The sequence below is a fragment of the Lagenorhynchus albirostris genome, chromosome 19 (genome assembly GCF_949774975.1).
Source record: "Lagenorhynchus albirostris chromosome 19, mLagAlb1.1, whole genome shotgun sequence".
NCBI lineage: Eukaryota > Metazoa > Chordata > Mammalia > Artiodactyla > Delphinidae > Lagenorhynchus > Lagenorhynchus albirostris.
Genome location: NC_083113.1, coordinates 9,548,156 through 9,571,303, shown reverse-complemented (window position 1 = coordinate 9,571,303; position 23,148 = coordinate 9,548,156). Strand labels below are relative to the sequence as shown.

Here is a 23,148-nt window from a genome sequence, read left to right as displayed (position 1 = left end):
TGCTTCGAGGTACGTGGATGAAAAGGGAGAGTTCTCAGAACTTAATATTTGTTTACAAGTTTCTAACTTCACAAAGGTCCAAATAGATCTACCCTCCACGCACCCCGGTCTCCCTCCCCACAGACGCTGCAGTTACCAGTTTCTGCTTTCGAAGATATTCTGTGCATTTAACAAGCAGAAGCTTATATTTTCTCACCTCCCCCTTAAATTATTATACACTCTTCTTCCTTCATTGCCTTTTCCCCTTAACTGAATTCATAGCTTATTCCGCGTCGGTTCATGTATTACTTCCTCATTTTACGGTTATTTCATGTCCCCCTGTGGGCCAGACCACAGCTTATTTAATGAGTCCCCTATCCATGGACAGCTAGGTTGTTTGCGGGTTTGTTTATCCTTACTACTTTTTATGAAAACAAAAACAATGTTCCCTACTCCCTTGGTTAGCATTTATCAAGAAACCTGCAGAAGCCTCAACCTGCCCGCCCCCGCTGCCAGCCTCCACTTAGAGTATCCCCATCTCCAGGGTTCCAGTGCTTTGGCGGCTCGTCTTATGTGGGTTGCCTAGCTGAAGCTGTCAGGCGCAGGCCGGGGCCCTCTGGCGCCCCGCCCCGCGGCCGGCCCGCAGTCGGGCCGATTCAAATCCAGCCAATGGCAGCGTGTAAACAAACTCAGGCCCCGCCCCACGATGAATAATTCCCCGGGCCGGCGCGAAGCCTATTTAACTAGGCGGGGGATGGGGGCGGGACGGAGATGCGGCCCCGCCCCCAATCTTGGGCCAATGGGCGACTAGACCCCGCCCCCCGCACTTGCCGCTCTGAGGACCCAAGGTCGGGGTGGGCTTGTAGCTGCCTGATTTGCCGCCGCTCGCGGTCTTGGCGCTCCAGGCGAGCCAGCGTAGCTGCGTGCTGGGGTAGCACTGTCCCGCAGTACGAGCCATATTTAAAGGGCGCGGTCAGAGGGCGCAGGTCGCTCCGGAGTCAGTTCCCTCCTAGTCCTCCTATTTTTCCCCTCCTGGCGGCTAGAATTCGGATCCTGGAGAGGTCTTTGATGAAAACTTTCCCCTGAAGTCGGATTGAACGAGAAGTGGAGGGACCGCAGGGGTGTTCTGGGCAAGGTTTTTTCTTGCTTTGTTCCTTCTTGTTATTGAAGTGTTACATGCCTCCAGAAAAGTGCACGGATCTAAGCGTGCTGCTCAACTGAAAACGAAAAACACCCTCGGAAACATCTTGCCAGATCAAGAAACAGAACTTGGGTTGGCCAAGTTTTAGACTTTGCAGTTGCGGGTGCGAGGGAGGAGCCGCGATGGCCGTTCCTTTGACTTTCAGAGGCACAAACAACTTGTTTAAAAAAAAAAAAAAAGAAAGAAAGAAAGAAGGAAAAAGGAAAACCACGCCTCTGTAGAGAAACGGGAATCAGGCCAGACTCTGGTCAGGCTCCCTCAGGGTAGGAACTGGGCTGTTGGACGGGTAGGAGGTGTAGGACTCAGAGATAAAGGGCATTAGGATCTGGTTGGGAGAGCTGAGTGTGGGGTGGGGAAGGACTAGAAATTTGAGGGGACTAGAAATTTGACGGGATAGAAAATGCGCTTGTACTGGGGGTGGGAGAGGGGAGGTTTCTGGGCTGGAGGGTTGGGAGGACCAGGGGGAGTTGGAGCCGGTGGGCTAAAAGTGGAACAAGGCATCACAGCCCCTGGGAGAGGGCAGGTTAATTCTCCAGTGTCCTGGACTTTCCACAGCAAATGGGTTTCCTGCTGTTCCTTTTCAGCTGCACGGTTATAATTAAAACAGTCCATGAAACGTTGAGATGAGGGGCCCAGAAATCCAAGCTCATTCAGCAAATATTTGTGAGGTGTCTGTCTCCTGCCCAGACCTATGTTAGGAGAGAGGAAATATCATGACCTATATGGGATTAAGTTCCATATTGGCAGGCAAGGACCCTGTGTCCAGAGCCCAGCTGAGCACAGAGGTGTAGTGTATTTGGTAGATGAGAAAAGGTGGGTGCATCTTCTCCCGTCCTAATTTCTCACATCTGGATGCTGCTCTGTCCCTGTCCCATAAGAGTTTCTATGTGCCTCGTCCCATTTCATCCTTTCCATAGCCTTCATAACGTCTGGACTCTGGGGACAAACAGAGCTGGGTTTGACTCCCCGGCTGTGTGACATTGATCCGGTTTCTTACCCTCTCTGAACTGGTTTCTCCACACAAAAAAGTTAGAATTGAGGTTTAAATGAGAGTCAGGGCCTGGCCCAGGGGGTTGGTATTAACAGTTGACAGAGTGTTTATCAAAGCGAGGAGTTAGTTAGGATTACCAGCTGTGTTCGGGGGAGATAAACAGATGTCTGCAATGCATCAAAAACTGAGATGGATTTGATGGATGGATAGATGCACAGATGTGTGATTAAGCTAGTAGAGTAGGATGCTGATGGTTGAATCTAGGTGGTGGGTATTTACCCTATTTCTTCCACTTTTCCATATTTGAAAATGTTCAGAATAAAATGTTGGGGGGCGATGGATTTTGGTGTCTGACTATACAGTCCCATTTTATAGATGAGAAAATGGAGGGGCTGGAGAAGTGACTTGCCCCAGGTTCATCTGGTGACTCATAACAGAACATCTGGGATTAGTCCCTCCCCTGGCTGGGTATCCCTGGGGCAAGTTGCTGAACCTATCTGGGTCTCACTGCCAACCCGATTCTGAACCTGGAACTTACAACTTGCATCTGATTTTCAAAGGGCAGGGGTGTGTCACCCCCTAAAGAATAGCAGGTCTCTTCCCATTTGGGTGCATATAGACCCCTCCTCTGGCCTTGGACATTTGACCTCCCAGGGCTTTGCCAGCGATGGCTAGATTGGGGGCTTCTTTCACACCCATGCCCATTCCAGGCCGCCTGGCCTCAAGACCATCTTCCTAAGAGGTCAGGTATGCCTGTGGAAGGGTGGGTTATTATCTCATTGCTCAGCAGATCTTTCTTGAGCACTTATTAAGTGCCAGGCACTGTTCTGGGGTGTGTGTTGGGGGAGTGGTGGATACCATAATGCACCTAAGAAGCCTGGAACCTGCTACAGAGGGCAGGGGAAACTGAGGCTAAGTGACTTATTTGCTTACTTGCTCATTGTCTGTGTCCCCTAATAGACTGTGAGCTGCAGAATGGGGCTAGGGGGTAGCGATGGGGCAGGAACCAGGGTGTTCTTGGTCACTGCTATATTCCTGGCACACACTAGATACCCATAAACAATACTTCCTGTATGAATGAATAAACTTGGACAGTCACCCCCCGCAATGCCTCAGGTCTGCTACCTTTGAACCCCAGTCAGTTCCCTAGTTCCGAGCCCCCCAGGGTTGGCAGCTATAACAAGAGACACCAGTGCCACCCAGCTCAGATCAGGTCCCACTTCCCGGTTGTGTGACCTTGGGCAAAACGCTTCCCCTCTCTGAGCCAATTTAGTTTTCTACACTGCAAGGTGGGAATAACTAAAGGTCTCTAGATGGGAGTTCCTGGAGATCTCTTCTTGGTGAAGACTGGAAAAATGGCACCCAGGTAAATGAATACTCAAGGTGTAGCCCAGTGGCTCAATCTTAGCAAATGGAAGGGCAACCTGCACAAAAATAATGTCCTATGTTGCTGTTCCTGGAAGGGTCACATATCTCAGTGGGCCATGGATTACTATAACTATATGAGTTATAGACTGACCACTGTCTCATGTTTGCGGCAACACGTGTTCACTTCTGGAATTGATAAAGTTTCCTTTTACTATAATAGTAAATAATAACAGCACTTATCTGGCACTTCCTGTCAGATGCTGCTCCCCATGAGAACATTTTCTCCTAATGACCTTATGAAATGAGGCCTATTAATTATTTCCTCTTGGAAATGGAGGCACGGAGAGGTGAAGTAATTTGTCCAAGGTCATACAGCAAAGGAAGCGGCAGGATGTGAAGCACAGGCTCGCTGGTTTGAGTCAGCGCGCTTAACCTCCGTGGTGTCTTAAATAATACGCGTAGTGCCACCAAGATGCCAGGATCAATTCTAAAGCTTAAAACACATAGGTCTCAATCACTCATTTATTCAACACACATTTATTGAACTGCTTCGGTATACACATGGCTTTTCCAGGGCATCGGGGAAACAGAAGGTAAGAAGAGACCAGAATATAAGTCCCGTTGGCCTGTGCGCCCCGGCAGGGTAGCTCCGAGCTGTCTGGGTGCTCGATGGGCCCCGAGCAAGGCGCAGGGCACACAGCAGGCGCTCAGCAAGCGTTCCCTGAACGAACGCGCGAACCGAAGTGTCACGCCCGCAAGGCGTACACGGCCCCGCGGGGCGGAAACAGACCCAACACCACCGAGGCGTCCCGGGGCTTCTGGGAGTCCCATCTGCGCGGCCCGAGAGGCCTCGAGGAGGCTCTAAGACAGGTCGGACCCACGTCCCCGGCGCCCTCCCCGGGGCGTAGCAGCTCAAAAGACCGATTGAGGTGAGTGAGCGAGCCGCGTTCGGGGTGCCGGCCAGTAGCCCCAAAGCACCCCCCGCCCCCGCACCTTCCACCCTTTTGGCTCCGACTCCCGGCTCCTTCGCGATTCCACCTGCGGGGCCTCCCCCTCTCCTCCAGCCGCGACTCCCGCTACCTTTTCGAACCTTCGGCGCTCCCCCTGGTCGCGTCCTCCCGCCCGGCGACCATCCCCCGCGTCGGGGCGCGCCCAGGGCGCACCGCGCCCGCTCCCCAGACGGGCTGGGCGCCCGGGATACGGGAGGGCGAATCCCTTTAGCCTTTTCCCCTAATCCGGAGCATTGCTCGATGCAGTCGGCGGACTCCACCGTAGCCTGGGAAGGCGCGCCCCTGAACCCCCGGGACTAGGGCTGGGGAAGGGGCGGCGCCGGTGCGGAGGTCACCCTCCCGGGGCGTTCGCAGCCTCCCATTCGTTCGCGGGCCCGCAGCTCGGCGCCCAGAGCCGAAGCTGGTTTGCTGAGTCGCGGGGCGGGGCCTCCCCCAAGCCCGTCCCTCGGCGAGGGCGGAGGGAGGAGGAGGAGGAGGAGGAGGAGGAAAGGGGGGGGCGGAACACAAAACCTGCAAGGTTTTTTTTTCTTTTGCATGTAATTAAAAAATAATTTTTTTTTTTTTTTTTTTTTGCAAACCCGAGGGGTCCCGCCCGGAGCGGGCGCGGGTCCGGGGTGCCCGGGCCGCGGCGCGGGGCGGCGGCAGGGGCCTGGCGGAGGCTGCCGGGCGGCCGCCATGCGATCAGGCAGTGCGCTGACCGGCCCGGCCGGTCGGCCCCTTCTGGGTCCTCCCTTTGCAGCCCGTGCGGGGCCGTCTCGGAGACCCCGCGCCGACGGCTGCTCAAACATCAGGGTGAGTTTCTCACAATGTAGCAATTTCTCTTTAAATCTCTTAACTCTCTCTACCTGCGAGTCGGGGCTGTGACAGGGCGCAAAAGCGAGGGGGGAGTGGGGGTTGGCGGCGAGGGTGTGTGTGGGGGGAGCCGGAGCCGGGGCCGAACCCACCCCCCCGACACTCACACACTTAGCCCCCCAACCGGGGCGCATCGCCCGCTGCCTCTTTTTCTGTTCGGCGCCCACCACCCCCGGCAGCCCCCCCTCACCCCCCGCGTCTCTCCATCACCGCCGCCCCGATTCTGCGGGGACCCCCCCCTCCACCCACCCTGGGCTCCCCTGCCCAAACCCGGCGCCCGGTGCCTCCCCGGCCCTCCCGCCGGCTGCCGGGGATACAATGGAGCGGCGGAAAAACGAGACCTAACGTTCCACGGGGGGAGGGGTGGGGAGACCCCCTCCCCCGGCCCGGGGGCCCCCCCTCCCCTCACCCTGCTCCCTGCCTTTTGGGGAAGAAGAGGGCAATGGGGGCAGCGGATGGTGGTTTCCCGGCCGGAGCTGGCGAGCCTTCATCTCCCCCTCTCGCCCGTCCCCTGCGCTCCCTCCTCAGATCCCTCCGGGGGTGCCGGAGAGAAACGGGGCCTCCGGCATGCTGGGGAGGGATGGATGCGGAAGGAAGCCACTGGGTCTCCTCCTCCCCACCGCCCCGAAACAATGAAAGGAGTTGACTTGGTCCCCCACCCCCCAGCAATGAAAGGAGTTGACCCCCGCCCCCGCTAGCTGGTTGTTCCCGGAGGGGGCCGTTACGGGGGGTGGGGGGAGGAGGGAGGTGAGCCTTACCCCTGTCACCTCCGAGATTTGGGGCGGCCCCCCATCTCCACCCCCTCGGCCTAGCACTGGGAGGCACCAGGCCCAGCCCGGGCACCGCGCTCGGGTGGTGACCTTTAGACAAAGGCAGCCCTTTCCCTGTGGTGAGCCCGGACGAGCCGGGCCCGAGGCCTCCCCTAGCCCCTGCGGAGGGCGGCCGGGCCGCGGGCACCCGGAGGGAGGGATGGAGCAGGAGGGAGGAGGGATGGAGCCATCTGGTTTTCCCATCCCTCGCTGCCCCTCGGCTGCTTCTCCGGCTCCTGTCACGGGCGGCCGCGGGGAGACCAGGGACCGCGGGCTGCCCAGGCCTTGGTCCGCGGCCAGCGGCGAGCGGGGCGAGCAGCCGCGGGCGGGCTCGGGAGGCAGCGGTGATTGGAAGGCACGGCGGCTCCTTCCTCTCCGCACCCCTTTGTTTTGCTTTGTGGTTCTGAGCAGCTGAACTTCCCGGGAGGTGGGGTCAGAGGCCGCTGTGTCAGCTCTCCCCGGAGGCCAGGGTGACAGGTCCCAGCCCTCTGGTGTACCTGGACCGGGGCTCCTGCCCGTGCTCGGCCTTCTGTCCGGACAGGCAGCCCCTTTTGTCACACAGCCCTCCGATAATATAGATCTGGGGATGTATTGAAGGTTTGCTTTTCCCTCACACCTCCTTTCCCGGGGCGCTTGTCAGGGAAACAGTTTTTAGAAACACCCCCAGACTTCACGGCCTGAGACTTCTGAGAAGTGCTCTGTGCTTTCACACCTCTCCCCTCACCTGGGGTGGGGATGGGGGCCTCAGTCAACGCCGACCTGCTAGGGTGGTGGGAGAACAGGGGAGGAGAACAGCTGAGGAGCCACCCCCTTCCCATGTGCCAGCGTCCAGTGAGACTTAAGGGGTGTGCTTAGCTACACCCCCTCCCCCAGGGCTCCCCCACTCCTGGAAGGCGCAAATAACATCTCCTACCCAGAGAGCATTAGGGATTGGCTACTGTTAGGTGCGCTACCCAGTGGCCACCACCCGAGGAGGAAGTTGGGTCAGTTATGTGATTCCCATTTTGCAGACAGGCTAATGGAGGCTCAGAGAAGCTAAGTGACTTGCCCGGGGTCACACAGCCCCAGTCTGTAACCGTCTCAGGTTTTTCCAACTCAGCTCAAAACTCTTAGGTTCTCCTGTACCCCTCTTTGGCAATTTGTCCCTTTGACTTCAGTTGAGTCTCAAATGTAGATAATACCAGGAAGGAGCGGCCGAATTCACCCCGCCCCCCCACCCACCCACCGAGTGCTCCTTTGGGGAAGGGGTAAGGAGCATCTGGAAGCTGGGCTGAGGGCAGGATGCTTTCACCTGTGGCTGGAGCAGAGTGTTTGCCTGCAGGAGCTGAGGATTGGAGGTGTGGAGTCAGGAGAAGGGGGGGCCCCGGGCCTCGCTGGCTGGGGTTTGGGGGGCACTTGGTTGGTGGCCCCTCTGTCATCCTCTTCCTGTTCCACCTGAGCTGGGACTCGGCCCCGCTGGGAGGGAATCTGAGCTGCCGGGGACCTTCGTCGTCGCTCTGCCCTGTGACCCTCCGTGGCTCCGTGATGTAGCTGGCAGAGAACTCCCCTGCCCGTTCTCCTCTCAGCCTGGGTGGCAGACTCCCTGTCCCACTCTGTAACCTCAGTCACTGGTCCTCAGTTTCCTCATCTGCAGGTGGGGATCAGTAGAGCTTCCTTAACTGACCTTGCGGTGACTGAAAGTTTTATCCAAACGTGTTATTTTTATTTCTCCTTCAGCATACGGGGATATGGCAGGCCTGTAGGAGTGGGGAGGAAAGTTGGGTGCTGGGTATTTTAGGGTGAATGGCAAAAGGCATCTACCCTGGAGGAATTCCCTGTGGTGGTGGGTGAGGGCAGGCAGTAAGGGGTTCCACTTTGGTGGCTCTCCATCTCCAGCTCTCTGGGACCCCACTCCTTCAGCACTTACTGGTGCCGAATACACATTTGGCCGGTGGGCTGTGGGCGGGGGGAGGAAGGGGAAGGGCTGGGGAGGGCCCAGCTTACCCAGTGAGGGGGGCAATACGGGGCGATCTTGCCATTTTACAGATGAGGAAACCGAGTCCAGCGGAAACCTGTTCCATGGCTGAGAGGGGACTCCAGCCCAGACTTCAGGGACGGGGGTGTGATTGGTGAGGGGCTAACACTTTGAGGGACACCCTGCAAATACCTTCCTGAGGTGACAGGCATCATAAGTAATCATAATTCCTGTGGGGCGGGGGCAGGAGGGGAGGGGCTGTAGGTCTCTCTAGGGTGAGTGCTTCCTGAAAGTTGGAACTGATTTTTGGGGGGGCAGGGGGGCAGTGGAAAAGGGGGGGAGTGTGAGGCCCAAGAGTGACAGGCCTATGCCCCGCCCCCCTTTTTTGCCCGCTTCCTTCCCAGAGGCCTCAGGGGCCTTCCCCAACCTTCCCTGGGGATGTGGGGTCTTCCCCCTCTCCCCTGTGAGAGTCTGTGAAAGGGTCCAGGGGTCAGCCCCAAGCCCAGGGGGCCTGGCAGGAGGGTTCTGGGGTGTGTGTGGGTACCCCGGGGTCCCGGGGGGGGTCACCTTTGAGCTCCAGGCCCAGCCACCATCAGAGTTCCCTCCCGCCCTCCCAGCTCTCCCCCGTGGCTGTCTTGACTCCTGGTCTCAAGAATGCAGAGGGCTGCTGGTGGGGGGAAGTTAATTGGAAACAGGAAAACATGGCATTCCTTTCTAGCCGGCCTGGGCCTGGAAAGCAGTGAGGGGCTGCCTTTCTCCCTCTCCCGCCCTGCAGGGGAGAGGTGGCGGGGGCATGGTTCTCTTGCCTCTGTCTCTTCGGGGTCTTTCCCCCACCAGGCTCCCTGACTCTTAGTGGAAACAGCAAATTGCCTGTTTTACATCCATGATATAAAATGTTCTCCCCCCAATCCGAATGACTTGCCCCCCTTTTCCACCGGGTCATATCCAAGTTTGTCCCCGTTCTCTGAGGGTGGAGGGCCTGTCTCAGTTGGCTCCCCAGTGTAGGATGTGTCACACTAGAGACACATGGGAAATGTTTGGTTGACTGGTCCCCAAGGATTCCCTCCTCCTTCCTTCCCTAGACTTCTCCCCTGCCTGGGGTACCACCAATAGAGTTTTATCCCCATTGACTGAAGCCTTTGTGTCTCAGTGGCATGCAAGATCCCCCAACGGGAAAAGAGAAGGTTTTCTAAGACATTTCTAGTTTGGCGACAGTTAGTTTTGTGTCCTGAGTTTGCAGGTATTCATGGTGGCGGGGGATCTGTTGGCAGGAGAAGCTGGAGAGAGGGCCTGTCTGTCTTTAATTGTTCCCGATTAAACTTCCTGAGGACCTACTGTGTGCCACGGCCCTGGGGCCCAGTTGTGATATTGGGACCCAATCCAGGAGGAGGCTAGAGAGAAGTGTCAGTCTTCAAGGCCGCTGGGGGACTTTGATGCCTTTTGTCTGGGTGGTTTGCAAAGGCTCCAAGGGGGAAGCAGCTTCTTTCTCTCTTTCTCTTTTTTTCTAACTGATACATCCACCTGGGACAAATTCAAAATCTCAAACATAGTAAGTCTCCCCCTTTACCCTCCGGGGCATCCCTGGTCCCCCAACTCGCCTCCCCAGAGCACCGCCTCAATCCTGATGTTCTGTGCACACACATTTATATACATGTGTATGTCTTAAAAAATATTTATTTTGCACAGATGGTAGCACCCTCTTCCCATCGTTCTGCACGTTGCTTTTTTCACTTCATCTCCCTGGGAGATGTGCACCATACATGGGGGGGGGTCTCTTTGGCTTTTTCTCAGCTGCGTTGTATTCCTCAGTGTGGGCAAATCCTCCTTGACTCAACACGGATATGGAGGTGTTTCCTAAAGTTTCAGCGTGCGGAGCCAGAGGGCATGCATCCATTTGTCTTACTGGGAAGTGGGTATGCCAGCGGGATAAACTCCTGGAGGCGGGGTTGCTGGGTCAAGAGCCTGCGTTTTGTCATTCGGTCACTCTTAGGAGGCACCTGTGGAACTGTATCTTGAAGGAAATCGTTTCCGCCCTTGTTCAAGTCATCCCACCCATCCATCCATTGTCTTTGCCTCTTGTGACCTCCTTGCCCCTTCCTTCCTGCCTGTGGCCTGCACCCTGTGCTTGCCGCTTGGTGTAGAGGTCAAGGGTGGGGGCGCTGTTGATTCGAATCCCGGCTCTGCCGCTTGCTGGCTGAATGGATGCAGGCAGGGGGCTTGCTGGCTCTGGGCCTCAGTTGTCCCCTCTGTTAAATGGGTTCACCTCAGTACCTACTTTTGGAAAGGTTGTCATGAGGATTAAATAATACCCATCAAGGTGCATGGGTCATTCAGTGGAGGTGTCATCTGTCATTCTATGGCAGTTCTGTCTCCTGGAGTCAGGAACCCCTTAATTCTGGGCTGTGAGCCCCCTTACTGGCAGGCAGGGGAGGGAATGCTGGCTTTTCCACTCACCTGCAGCGTGACCTTGGGCAAGCGATCCTTTTCTGGGTCTCGATTTCCTTGTCTGTAAAATGGGCCCATGATGGCTCCCTGGCAGGTGGGCTGTGAGGGCCGAAGGAGGCACTGCCCTCCCCAGCCGGGCGTGCAGTAGCCGTTCAGGAAGGAGCATCTGATGTTACTGTTATCTTCACCATGATTACTGTTCTCCTGTGGGCCCCACGCTGACTTCGCCACTCTGAAAGCTCTCCATTGTCTTCCTGAAAGGCACATAGGGAACATTGTTGGCATTCTAAACCGCACAGCAGCGGAGGGCACAGGGCAGGCTGCTGCGGCGGCATGGCCCTGGGGACAGACAGGGCTGTCCTGCTCTGGGTCTCGCTTTCCTCATCTGGAAGAACGGCTGTGATGGGAGACCTACCTGTGTGCTCATGGATGTTCCGAGCTTAACACAGTGCCTGACATATCACGAGTGCTCAGAAGATGTCAGTGGCTGTGATGGTGTTGGTGGTGATGGTGTTGGTGGTGATGATGGTAATGATGGTGGTGATGATGATGATGATGGAGAGAAATCTCCCGTGGAATTAGATACCTGCGTCCTTGCCTCCTTCCCCTACAACCCCGGGCAGTCAATGTTGGCATTTTAATCAGAGGGAAGGTTCCAAGGCAATCAAATACCCTTTGGGCCTCAGTTTCCTCATCTGTAACAGAACTCATGGAGTCTTTGTGAAGCTTAAATGAGTGAAGATGTAGAAAGCTTTTAAGACAGGCCCTGGCTTGCAGGAGTGCGGTGAAAATTCACTTTGCTTGTTATTATTTTAATTTTTTATCATGGAAATTTTAAAGTACCCACCAAGAGTTGAGAGAATAAAATAATCAACCCCTGTGTACCCATCGCCAGCTTCACCAGTTTTCTACTGATCCCTCCTCCCGCCCGCCCCCCCACCCTCCGCGCCACCCTGCGCTTTCTTTTCCCTTTTCTACTGGAGTACATTTAAGCAGATTCCAGATATCATATCAGTTCAACTGTATCATTATCGTTACTAATGGTGTTATTATTTTTGGTATCCAGAATCTGTTTCATCACCTCCGGGTTCTATCCTGTTCTGTGATGGAAGAGACATTAGGCCCATTTCATAGATTGGGGAAATCGAGGCTGCGGGTAGTAAACTTTGGTCAGGTTGTCCTTGATCTGTGTTCCCATCCTGTCTTGGCCACCCCAGGCTTTGCACCTTGGTGGCTGTTTCTGATCACACGGGCTTGGGGATTTATGCTTGGAAGTGGGTTCTGATATTCTGTGCAGAAATCACAGTCAGAGAAGGTGGGCCAGTGGCAGGGGGATGGACAAATGACCCCGGCAGTGAGGGGTTACTAGGTCAGCCGCCCGGGTTCGAGTCCTCTTTCTGCCCCTTCTAACCTTGTGACTTGGCGGCAAGTTACTTCCTTTCTCTAATTCCAGATTAGAGAACCAGAAGTACAGGGATAATAAATCGATGCTTCTCTCAAGAGCTTTTGCATCAGTTAAATCAGGTCCTGAGGGGAAAAGTGTTTTGCAAGTGCCTGGCTCAGAGTAAGCGCTCTGCAGAAGGTAGCCGTCACCATTGTCACTGTAGTTAGTTATCACTTCCGTGGAGGCTGTAACCAAACGCTCCTTCCAGGGATAAGAGGGTCAGAGGAAGGGTTATATCCCTGGAGCCCCTGACCAGGTCTGGCTGCCTTAATCCCCTCCTTTTGCTCACTCCATCTTCTATAATTCTCCTTCAAAGTGTTTCTTGTCCTTCGAGGGGCTGGAGGGGGCTGTTGACGTCTAGGTAACCCCCCCCAGCTTCCTGTGTCCCCTATGTCCCATCCTGGCAGCCTTGGGTGCGGAGTGAGGGAGGAACATCTCTATGGCTGTGGGACCCTCGTTAATGACCCCTGGGGCCCTGGAGGGAGCCCCGGTGGCCTCTGCAGCTTGGAGGTAAAAGCGGTCCGTTCCTCCAGGACACCTGCAGATCGAAGGTCCCTGGACCCCCCTTTCCAGAGGGTGGATGCCGCCCTGCCTCTCGTCCACTATGTGGTACTGGGCAGGCTGTTGCTCACAGATGCTCATGGGATGATTGTGGCAGTTGGCTAGACTGTAACCTCCCTCCTGTCCTTCAAGGTACCTCACCCATCTTCGAGCACCAAGCCCTCCAGGCTAGGTGACGGGGGGCCCCCGGAGGAGTTCTCAGCTCTTTACTCTCTCAGGCCAGGCTCCCCTTGGCCTAGCAGGCCTTGGCCACGGTGACCTCACTTCTCTCCCCAGAACATGCCCAGTGCCCTCCCGCTTTTGTGGACATGCATCCCTTTTTTTTTTTGGCGGTACGCGGGCCTCTCACTGCTGTGGCCTCTCCCGTTGCGGAGCACAGGCTCCGGACGCGCAGGCTCAGCAGCCATGGCTCACGGGCCCAGCCGCTCCGCGGCATGTGGGATCTTCCCGGACCGGGGCACGAACCCGCGTCCCCTGCATCGGCAGGCAGACTCTCAACCACTGCGCCACCAGGGAAGCCCCCGTGCATCCCCTTTCACAGAAAGTTGTGTGTGTGTGTGTGTGTGTGTGTCTATGTATATGTATGTTTTTCTCCCCCATCCTCTCATGGAGTGTAACTGGCATACAATGAAATACACAGAGGTTAAGGGTGCTTCTCCACGAGTCTTGCCAAACCCTAGCAGCCTGTGTAATCCACACCCCATCGAGATCCAGAGCGTTCACATCGCAGCCAAAAAGTTGCTTTGTGCCCCTTCACAGTCAGCACCCCCTCCCAGGGCAGCGGGTCACGGGCCGCTGCTCGTTTATCCTGTTGTGGGTCTGCCCTTGCCTCTTCTTGAATCCCGCAGACTTGTGTGGTCCTTTGGGTTGAGCACCTCAGCTCAGCATCACTGTTTGGAGATTTAGCCTTTTTATCACTGAGCAGGAGTCCTTGGGAAGGCTTTACCTCCTTTCTCTCGGGAGAGAGGAATCTGCCCCCCCAGCCCCGCCTTGAAGTCTCATCATCCCATTCACCGCTCCCCTGGGTGCCCTTCCCAGCCTCAGCCTCTGGCGTAGGGATGCTCTCCCATTTCACTGTTCCACCCCTCGTAGCCCCATTGGGATGTAGGTATCCCGTGAGCTTTTCTTCAGGCCTGGCTTTCTCACTAGATTCTATAAACAGAAGGAGGGAAATGATGTGCCTCGTGTTCTCAGCTCCTGGTGTGCAGTAGGAATCCTGTAATGTTTGTTGACTGACCCACTGACTGACTGAAGGATGGACATGTCACAGGCATGGAGAAAGGGAGCAGAGAGCCTGTGCTTGCAGTCGCTATTCTGTTTCTTAAAAAGTGTGACCCACCTGCTTCCAAAGCACCAAAAATGCCAATCTCGGGGTGCCACGCATCTCCTGGGAGTCCTGGTGGGTGGGGCCCGAGAGGCCCCCAGCCAGGCTCAGCTGCCTTCATTGCCCCCCCCGGGCCCATCCCCCCACCACTTTTATCAAGCCTGGCCCCTGAGTGGTTACTTGGCTCAGGAAGCCCAGCCCGCAAAGCTGCAGGGCTCTGCCTGCAGTGGCAAAGCTCCACCGGCAGGCCCCTCACCCAGGACAGGCAGCCATGGGTCTCCCAACTGCACTTGACACTTGGTCCATGGACGTTGCCCATCCTGCCCTAGCCACCTCCCCACTGCCCAGTACTCGCTCCCTAAGTGTCTTCAGAGAGGGAGTGAATCAGGGCCCAGGGGGCAGGTCAGGACTGCCCACTGCTCAGCAGGGAGACTGAGGCTGGAGGGGGGTGCTCAGGTGCTGTCCTCCTCAGTTCAACCAGGACTGGAAGCCACACATGCTGTGTTCACACGAGCCATTTGTTGTGAGTTACGCCTCCTTTTACAGAGATGCTAAAATGGGGAAAGACTCAGGTCTCGAAGTTGATAAAAATGTCCGGGAAACTTCTGCTCCGTCTTTGCCTTCTGGTTTCTGGGGCCCTCCCGGGCTGCCTGTGCTTTGCCACCTAAAGTCTCAAAGCTGTTTCGTGAGGAGCCATTTTTCTTTGTCAGATTTCTGTCTCCTTAGCTGGACCAGCAGAATTCCCTGACATCTGCCCAGCCCTTGCCCCTCCCCGAGCCCGTCCCCCTTCCACAGTCCTATTTTTTTCTTTGCGACCTTTAAGGGGCAGGGAGCCGTGTCTGCATTGGTCACAGGGAACACGGAGCCAACTTCTGGGCCTGAAGAGCCCCCGGCCAGACTCTGTAGCAGAATAGGGAGATTTATTTAAGGGAGTTCCTGACGGAAGTCTGCTTTAAGCAAATGAACGGTAAAATATATATACCCACACACATACATTAATATATGTTACATATTATTATACTTTATGTAATAATTTAGTGGTAAATTTAAGCTTAGCAGTATAATAGGCATATAGTAAATGTATATATTGTATACACGTGTATGCAAGTGCATATATATGTATCTGTGTAAGATTCCCTTGTATTCCCGTTCCCTTCCCTGGCCCAATGCCCTGGCAAATTGTTCTGTGCCCTGGCGAATTGTTTGCTTTGTGTGGTGGATTTTTGCTTTCTACAGAGGATCCTGCTGTATTTCTCCTTCTGAGTCTTTTTCGCCCAGCACCCGCTTTCAGGCCTCCTGTGTTGTTACTTGTCCATCTTGTCTGTTGCTTCTCCTGGCTGTGGGACTGCGTGTGGTGCAGTTTTCATGGTTTGCTTAGAATTCTCCCCAGGGCCAGACCCCCGGTTTGCCTTCCTCTCCCTGTTACAGCGAGAGGTGAAGCGCCTTGTCCAGGGTTACACAGCTAGCTGCTGGCAGAGCAGGGATTTGAATCCAGGCGCGTCGTACTGGTTAATTCAGACCCACATAGCAGGCCTCCCTTGTGCAGGGCCTCAGAGCTCTGCACTCGGGGCAGGGGAGTGGGGTAAGCCCAAAACACACCCATCCTCCCTGCAAGGTGAGATCAGTGTCTCAGGAGTGTCAGCTGGGCTGGTGGAGGCCAGGAGGAGGCATTGTTTCTGGGGTATGTTGGTGCATCAGGGCAGGCTTCCTGGAGGAGAGGGCTTCTGGGGGCAGGCTTTGGGCTCCACGCCGTTTCTAGCAGAGAGAAACCTGGCATGCTTTGCACAAAGGCCAGTTGAAGCTTCACGGGGAAAGAGGGCCCAGGACACTGGGGCTGAGGTCTGGGGTGCTTTGGTTTTGTTGATGGCAGGTAAGAGAAAGAGGGAGTCCAGGATGATCCAAAGTCACTGGCCTGAGCAACTGAGTGGATGCAGGTGCCCTTACTTGAGATGCTGTAGTGGTGTCTACAGTTTGGGGAACACAAACCCCAGAGAGTAGAGCTCCAGCTCCCTCTCGGCTGGTGGTGAGGTGCAGACGGAATGAATGAATGAACCGGAGGCATCGTGAGTGAGAGACGGTGACACGGAGTGATCACTGAAGTCCCAAGGATGGGGATGATTCCCCAGGGAGAGGACAGGAGTGGGTGGAGAATCAACTTAGGCGGCCACCCACGTGTAGGGAGGGGTGGGAGCTTCTTTGGCCAAAACAGAGAAAGGGAGGAGCAGGATGAGGCACAATCAGCGTCTCAGGAACAAAGTGGGAGAGTTTTTAGAGAGGTTTAACTTCCATGGACCTGAGGACAGGCTTCCTGGGTTGGATGAAGCTGTTCTGGAAGCAAAGATTTCCTGGGTTTGATGGGTATGTAGGGGCGGAAGCCAGACTGGAATATGGTGCGAAGTCACGAGAGAAGGATGGTTTGGTGGATGGATGGATGGATGGATGGACAGACGGACGGACGGAAGGCAGGCAGGCAGATGGAGCTCTTGGCAGCCAGAGATTGAAAAAAAAAATCTTGCTACCCTTTATGGCTCCCTAGTGCCCTCAGGTGAAAGTCTAACTCTCACCTCCCCCCACAGAGCCCCGTTAGTCAGGCCTGGGCTTATCTCCCTGACCTCATCTCCTGCCCTTTCACCTTGCTTTCTTCCCGCACCCAGCTTGTTCCTGCCTCCCCACCTTTGCCCTTGCCTCTACTTGCCGTGATCTTCTCCCATTCCTTCCTGTCTCTGGGCTCCTCGTCCTGTCCTGCAGGCCTCTGCTTAAATACCGCCTCCTCTGGGAAGCCTTCCTGGACTACCCTGTCCAAATTCCTCCATGTCACACGGTTTATTTCTGTATGAGGATTCTTCCCCCGGACCTGACTGGGAATGCGTCCAGACTCAGTATTCACTGCATGAATGAGGGACCAGGCTTAGAGAGTTTTAGGATCTGAGCAGGCTTAGAGAAAAGGAAAGGAGCGAAGGAAGATTCTAGAAGAAGAGGGAGGAGGGGTGGTGCTGGGTTGGGCTCAAGAGTGAAGCTTCCTTACAGGTCAGGAGGTGAGGAAGAGAGGGGTGTGAAGGCAGAAGAAAGATGTTTGTGCAGTTGGGAAGGAGTTCAGGAGGCCAGTGCAAACCTGCTTGGAGACAGGAGGGGGTGACAGGAGCTGGGGGGCAGGAGAGGGGGAGGCCGGTGGTATTGCCAGCCGTTGGGAGGGCAAGAGCTTTGGCCGTCCTGCCCCAGCTGGGAGAGGCAGCCGCCTTTTATCTTTTCCAGGGCAAGGCCTTAAGAGCACGAGGTGGTCCTTAGTGTGGGGGAAGGAGGGCTCAGGTCCTTTGGGGAACCTGCTCGGAGGCCTCCGACGTTTCCCCCAGAGAAACGCATGCTTGACTCCACATCGCAACCTTTGGCGGAGGATTTCAGGGGTGTTGTGGATCCCGTTAGGAGCTTTCCACAGCTCATGACTGTAGCAGCAATAATAATAACAGCCCACACAGCCATGGGCACCAGTCTAGGGCCCTCACAAGTCCTGACTCGGTTACTCACGTTAGGACCTTAGGAGGTAGGTGCAGTGAGCATCCCCATTTTACAGGTGAGGAAACCGAGGCACTGGGCAGTTAAGTGACTTGCCCAGCGTCACACATCTGCTAAAGGGTAGACTGGGGATCCCCCACCCAACCCCGGGGGGCGCAGTCTGGCCCCAAAGCCCAGGCTTTTAGCCATAAAGCCTCACTGTTTGCTTGTTACAGGGACCAGGACCGAAAGCCCACAGTCAGGAAGTTGCCTTTGCCCCGCCCCCCTCCACTCCGCTTTTTGCCCTGGGATCCAGCTTGGGTCTCAGCTTAGCCAGTGGAAGCCCCGGCTCAGCAGGGTGCCGTCCCACCCTCCTCTTTCCCTTTTTACCCTCCGTGGTGTCTTCATTAACATAACTGCGGCGCTCCCAGCTTCCTCGGATGTGTTTGTGAGTTTGTGAGCCCGGGTGGGTGACTGACGGTGAGACCTGCAAGAAAAGAGTCAGGACCCCGGAGGCAGATCTGGCCTGGAGGCAGCTGCGGGACTTGGAGCGGGGGCCCACCACCTCTCGCAGCCTCAGTTTCCTCATCAGCAAGGGGGGGCCTGATGCCTTCCTCTCGGAGTTTTCATAGATGATGTCACATGTCAACAGATGTGCTGCAAATGTATGGCAGTAACCAGCTTACGAGGTGCGTCGACATTCAGAATATTTCAGACCACAGCGCAGGCTGGAAAGAGGTGAAACAGCCCTCAGCCAGGCAGGGCAGCTCCCCTTCCCCAGACAGGCTAAAGATTTCTGCAGCAAGTACTATTCCTGCTGCTAATATATCTGTGGCTTTTACACTAGGAAGGATACGTAAGGATAGTCATTGCAGGTTAGCTTTTGCCCCACAATGAATAAAGGGGAAAACAAAGGGATGGCTTTTTAGAGATTTTTGGAGGTTGGAATTGCAGATATGGGGTTGTAGATCGAGATGATCTGCGACGTGGTGGGATGTCTGTGGAGTTTCATTGAGATAAGGTACCGCCTGGCAGTTAATAAGCCCGTTGAAAGTGCTGGTTGCTATTACTATCACAGCGGTTGCTATTATTATCACTGACCAGCCTTTAGTCTGTACCTACTAAATCTGTGCAGACAGATTGGGCTGTGTTGCAGATCAACAGTTTCTCAAACTTGAACGTGCACACGAATCCCTTGGGGAGCCTGTTCAAATGGGGGGTCTGATCTAGCGGGTCTGTGGCGGGCCTGAGACTCTGCATTTCTAGCAGGCTCCCAGGGGACACTGAGGCTGCTCCTTTGAGTAGCAAGGGGTAGAGTGGTTTCCGGACGATTTCCGAGTTGCTTCAAGGGCCCTGCACTGGATGCCGAGGCTAAGATCAGATTCCTTAACTCTTTGGGGTTTGCCAATTTGAAGGCAGATCTGTGTGAATTAATTAGGCACGGAAAAAAGTCATATATAACACTATGAAAGTCTTTTCACTGTCCCCTTGTCCTGCCCTCTCCAGAGGAGAGGGTGCATTCTTTCTACCCCTCTATTCTGTGCATACATTTTTTTCCTCTTGGTCACACGTACCATATGAATTATTCTACACCTTGCTTTTTAACTTGAACAAATGTCTTAGAATTATTTCCATGGCAGCAATCTAGAGCTCCACTCTTTTTTTTTAATTGAAGTATAGTTGATTTACAATGTTGTGTTAATTTCTGCTGTACAGCAAAGTGATTCAGTTATACATATATGTTTACATTCTTTTTCATAGTCTTTTCCATTGTGGTTTATTACAGAACATTGAATACAGTTCCCTGTGCTATACAGTAGGACCTTGTTTTTATTAAAATATTTATTTAATTAATTTATTTATTTTTGGCTTTGTCGGATCTTAGTTGTGGCACACGGGATCTTCACTGCAGTGCATGGGCTTCTCTCTCCAGTTGTGGCATGTGGGCGCCAGAGCACGTGGGCTCAGTAGTTGCGGCGTGCACGGGCTTAGGTGTGGTGTGCAGGCTTAGTTGCCCCAAGGCATGTGGGATCCTAGCTCCCTGACCAGTGATCAAACCCACGTCCTCTGCATTGGACAGCAGATTCTTAACCACTGGACCACTAGGGAAGTCCCCAAGACCTTGTTTTTGTTGTTGTTTGTTTGTTCGTTTGTTTTTTAAGTTTTTTTTTTGGCTGCACTGTGCTGCATGTGGGATCTTAGTTCCCCAACCCGGGATCAAACCCTGCGTTGGAAGCGCAGAGTCTTAACCACTGGACCGCCGGGGAAGTCCCAGGACCTTGTTGTTTATCCTTTCTGTATATAATAGTTTGTATCTGCTAATCCCAGACTCCCAATTCATCCGTCCCCCACCCCTCCCCCCAGAACCCATTCTTTTAGCAAACGAAAGGAGGAGGAGTATTCCGTAATTTATTTAACCTCTACTCTATGGATTTGTTTGTTTTTTGGTTCCAGTTTTTACTGTGAGCCTATATATGTCTTTATATTTAAAGTGTGCTTACATTTAAAGTGTGTCTCTTGCAGACAGCAAATAGCCTATATCCTTTTGATGATTGGAATGTCGAGACCAGTGCTGTCCAGTAAGAAAATCCTAGCCACAGGAGAAAGAAATAGGGAAAATTAATGTGAATATATTTTATGCAACCTGTTATATACAGAATACTATTATTTCAACACGTAATCAGTCTAGAAGTCACTAATGAGATATTTCACAGTCTTTTTTATTGTGGTAAAATGCACGTGACATAAAATTTCCCATTTTCACCATTTTTAAGTGCACAATTCAGTGGCATTAAGTATATTTACAATGTTGTGTAACCATCACTGCTGTCCATTTCCAGAACTTGTTCATCCTTCCAAACAGAAACTCTGTGCCCCTTAAACAATAATTTCCCATCCCCCTCTCCCACCACCTATTGGTAACCTCCATTCTACTTTCTTTCTCTATGAATTTGACCACTTCTTCCTCATATAAGTGGAATCATACAGTATTTATCCTTCTGTGTCTGGCTTATTTCACTTACCATAATGTCTTCAAGGGTAGTCATCACGTTCGTAGCATCTATCAGAATTTCCTTCCTTTTTAAGGCCGAATACTATTCCATTGTCTGAATAGACCACACTGTTTATCCATCCAATAATAGACAGACACTTGGGTTACTTCCGCCTTTTGGGTATTGCGAATAGCGCTGCTATAAACATTGGCATACAAGTATCTGAGTCTGCCTTCAATGCTTTTGGATATATACCTAGGAATGGAGCCGCTTGGTCATCTGGTAATTCTCTTTTTAACTTTTTGAGAAATCACTGTTGCGCACAGTGGCTGCACCATTTCACATTCCCGCCAGTCATGCACAAGGGTTCCGATTTCTCCACATCCTCGTAAACACGTGTTGTACAGTGTTTCCCCCCTTCCACCCCGCACTGAGTTTTTGAAATCCAGTGTGCATTTTCCACTCAGAACATCTTGTTGGACTAGCTCTGTTCCCAGGGCTGGGCAGTCACATGAGGCCTCTCTGAGTGGACAATGCAGGGTTAGGCCGTTCGTATTTGCCCTCATTACTGATGCGGCTGCGTTGAAATCTTCTATCTTACTATTCATTTTTGGTTTATCTCTGGTGTTCTTTGTTCCTTATTCTCTCGTTTCCTGCCTCCTTTAGATTAATTGAGTAATGTGGCCTTCCATCTTATCTCCATTAGGAGCTGATTCATGCTACCTCTTTATTACCCTAGAGTTTCCATTCTGTGTCTTTGACCAGGACCTGGGCTCTGATCCTGAGTGAGATGGGAGCCATGGCAGGCTTTTGAGCAGGGGAGTGACCCGACCTGACATTTTTGTATCCACACCTGCAGTTGCTTGTGCAAGAGCGTTTCTACTGGCCAGATTCCTGGAAGAGGACTTGCTAAGGCAAAGGGAAGCGTGTGCTGAGGTTTGAGGAGGCCCTGGCAAATGGCATTCCAGAAAGGCCTCACTATTCTCATCCCTTGCAAACAGCAACCAGAATTTACTGAGTGACTGCTTCGTGCCAGGCCCTAGAGATGCTGGCGAGAATCAGCCCAAGTCCTGCTACTTAAATAACTCTTGGTCCTGGAAACGCGGGGCAGCCTCTGGAGCGGCCTCTGAGCTCAAAGGAAGGTGAAGCTTTCAGAGGAACCAAAAAAGGAGAGGCCAGAGGCTATTCTAGGTGCCAAAAGGAGGCCTGGCACAGCCCTGGAGTGAGCTCTGGCTGGACCAAGAAGTGGACTGTATTGGCCTGGAGACTGCATGTGTGGGCACCCCATGCATGTGGGACATATCGAGGTACAGCTAAGGAGTAAAGTAATAGTACCTACCTCCCCCTTGGGGCTTGTTTGGGAGGGTTCAGCAGGAAGCAGACAGCACACGGGTGGTTGTTTGGCTAACTTATCCCCACTGGGAGGGGATCAGCATCAGGGACGGGGCGGCCTGACCTAGGGACAGGCATGATCCATGCTTTGGACATGGTTAGGCCCTGTGGCAGACAGACTTGGACTTGGAGCCCCAGCTGTCTCCTTCTTCAGGCCAGCTGCGCCAGGCCTCTGTTAAAAGAGGATAAATAGCAGTAGAAGCTGCTTCTCAGGAGAGTGGTGAGGGTCAGGCAATGAGACGGTGGCCACATGGAGCTCAGGGCCCTCCTGGACCAGATTAGGGTTCCATAAAGATCAGCCACTATTATTATTATTGCTGCTACTGTTGTCATTGTTGTTGATTTAAGGCTTATAGGGAACAGCCAGATCCTTCCAGACCCGCCCCCCCAGGACGGAGACCCCCTGGAGAAATGAGGTCGGTTGCTCAGGGCCAGGAAATTGCAGAGCAGGGATTTGAAGCCAGGTTTGTCTGACCTGAGCTCAGGGGCTCCCCGCTTCCAGGCCTTGGGGGAGCCTTGGGCTTAGCACAAAGACTCTTCCCTTCTTAGATCAACCAGCGAGCAAGGCGTGCTTTCACCGTAACACCACCTCCATCAGTAACGATAACCGCAGCTCGCCTGCAGTGACTCAACAGGCAGCAGGACCTGACCCGAAGCCAAGCTATTTGTGGTCTGTCTTTGCTCTCCGTGTGAATATTCATACATTTGGCTGCAGAAATATTAGTTTGATTCCTGGGTGGCGTCTCAGAGCTGGCTGTGGGTGTTCCGTCATAGACAGGTGCGCATCCTAGCACCTGGCAAAGTCTGAGAAAGAATCTGCTTTTCGGAAAGCATCTCCCCTCAAAGGTTTTGAACAAAGGCTCTTGGACCTCTTAGAATGTATGTTCTGTCTCGCGCTTGCCCACCCCCCAGGGTGCACGTCGCCTGTACTGTTTGGCGACGTTGGATGGTGTTTACTATTCAGATCCCGCGCTCCTCGCTAGACAACGCAGAATGAGGAGCCACATCGAGCCTTGATGGGCTCCAAAGGCGAGGAAGCCGGGTGGGTGGTAGGAGTGGGCAGGGAGGCTTCTGGAAGCCTGTTCCCCGAAAGCTGGGAGCCTGGAGGCTGTGTTGGGCTGTGACTGGCGATGAGGGAGGAAGGGGGAACGTGACGATGGGCCAGACTGGGGCCTGCCCTGTGATAGGATGCTCCTTGCGCGGCTGGACACGGTGTCGAGGGAACCAAGACAGAAGCCAGGCCCTGGAAATGGGCAGGAGAGGAATTAAGGGCAGATTTCGTTCACTTCTGTCTCCAGCCCGTCCCGCTCTGCCGAGCCCTCCACTGGGTTGTCTC

The 23,148-nt window shown here is 54.0% G+C and overlaps 1 protein-coding gene and 1 long non-coding RNA gene across 6 annotated transcripts in view; one reads left to right on the top strand and one right to left on the bottom strand.

Annotated features, from left to right (window-relative positions):
- Positions 1-3,806: 3,806 nt before the first annotated feature.
- BICRA (BRD4 interacting chromatin remodeling complex associated protein) overlaps positions 3,807-23,148 on the top strand; it is a 77,357-nt gene continuing 58,015 nt past the window's right edge. For 2 of the 5 annotated variants that reach the window (XM_060132542.1, XM_060132537.1), the window contains exons 1-2: positions 4,374-4,468; positions 5,289-5,341. The gene's annotated coding sequence lies outside the window, so the exon portion shown is untranslated. Of the gene's footprint in view, positions 4,469-5,288; positions 5,342-23,148 lie in introns of those variants that run through there. The other 3 variants (XM_060132538.1, XM_060132539.1, XM_060132541.1) reach the window with 2 other exon arrangements.
- LOC132510462 (uncharacterized) lies at positions 4,058-5,030 on the bottom strand. The gene is made up of 2 exons (XR_009537308.1): positions 4,620-5,030; positions 4,058-4,260 (listed from the first exon to the last, which is right to left on the bottom strand). It is a non-coding gene; the product is annotated as an uncharacterized LOC132510462 (long non-coding RNA).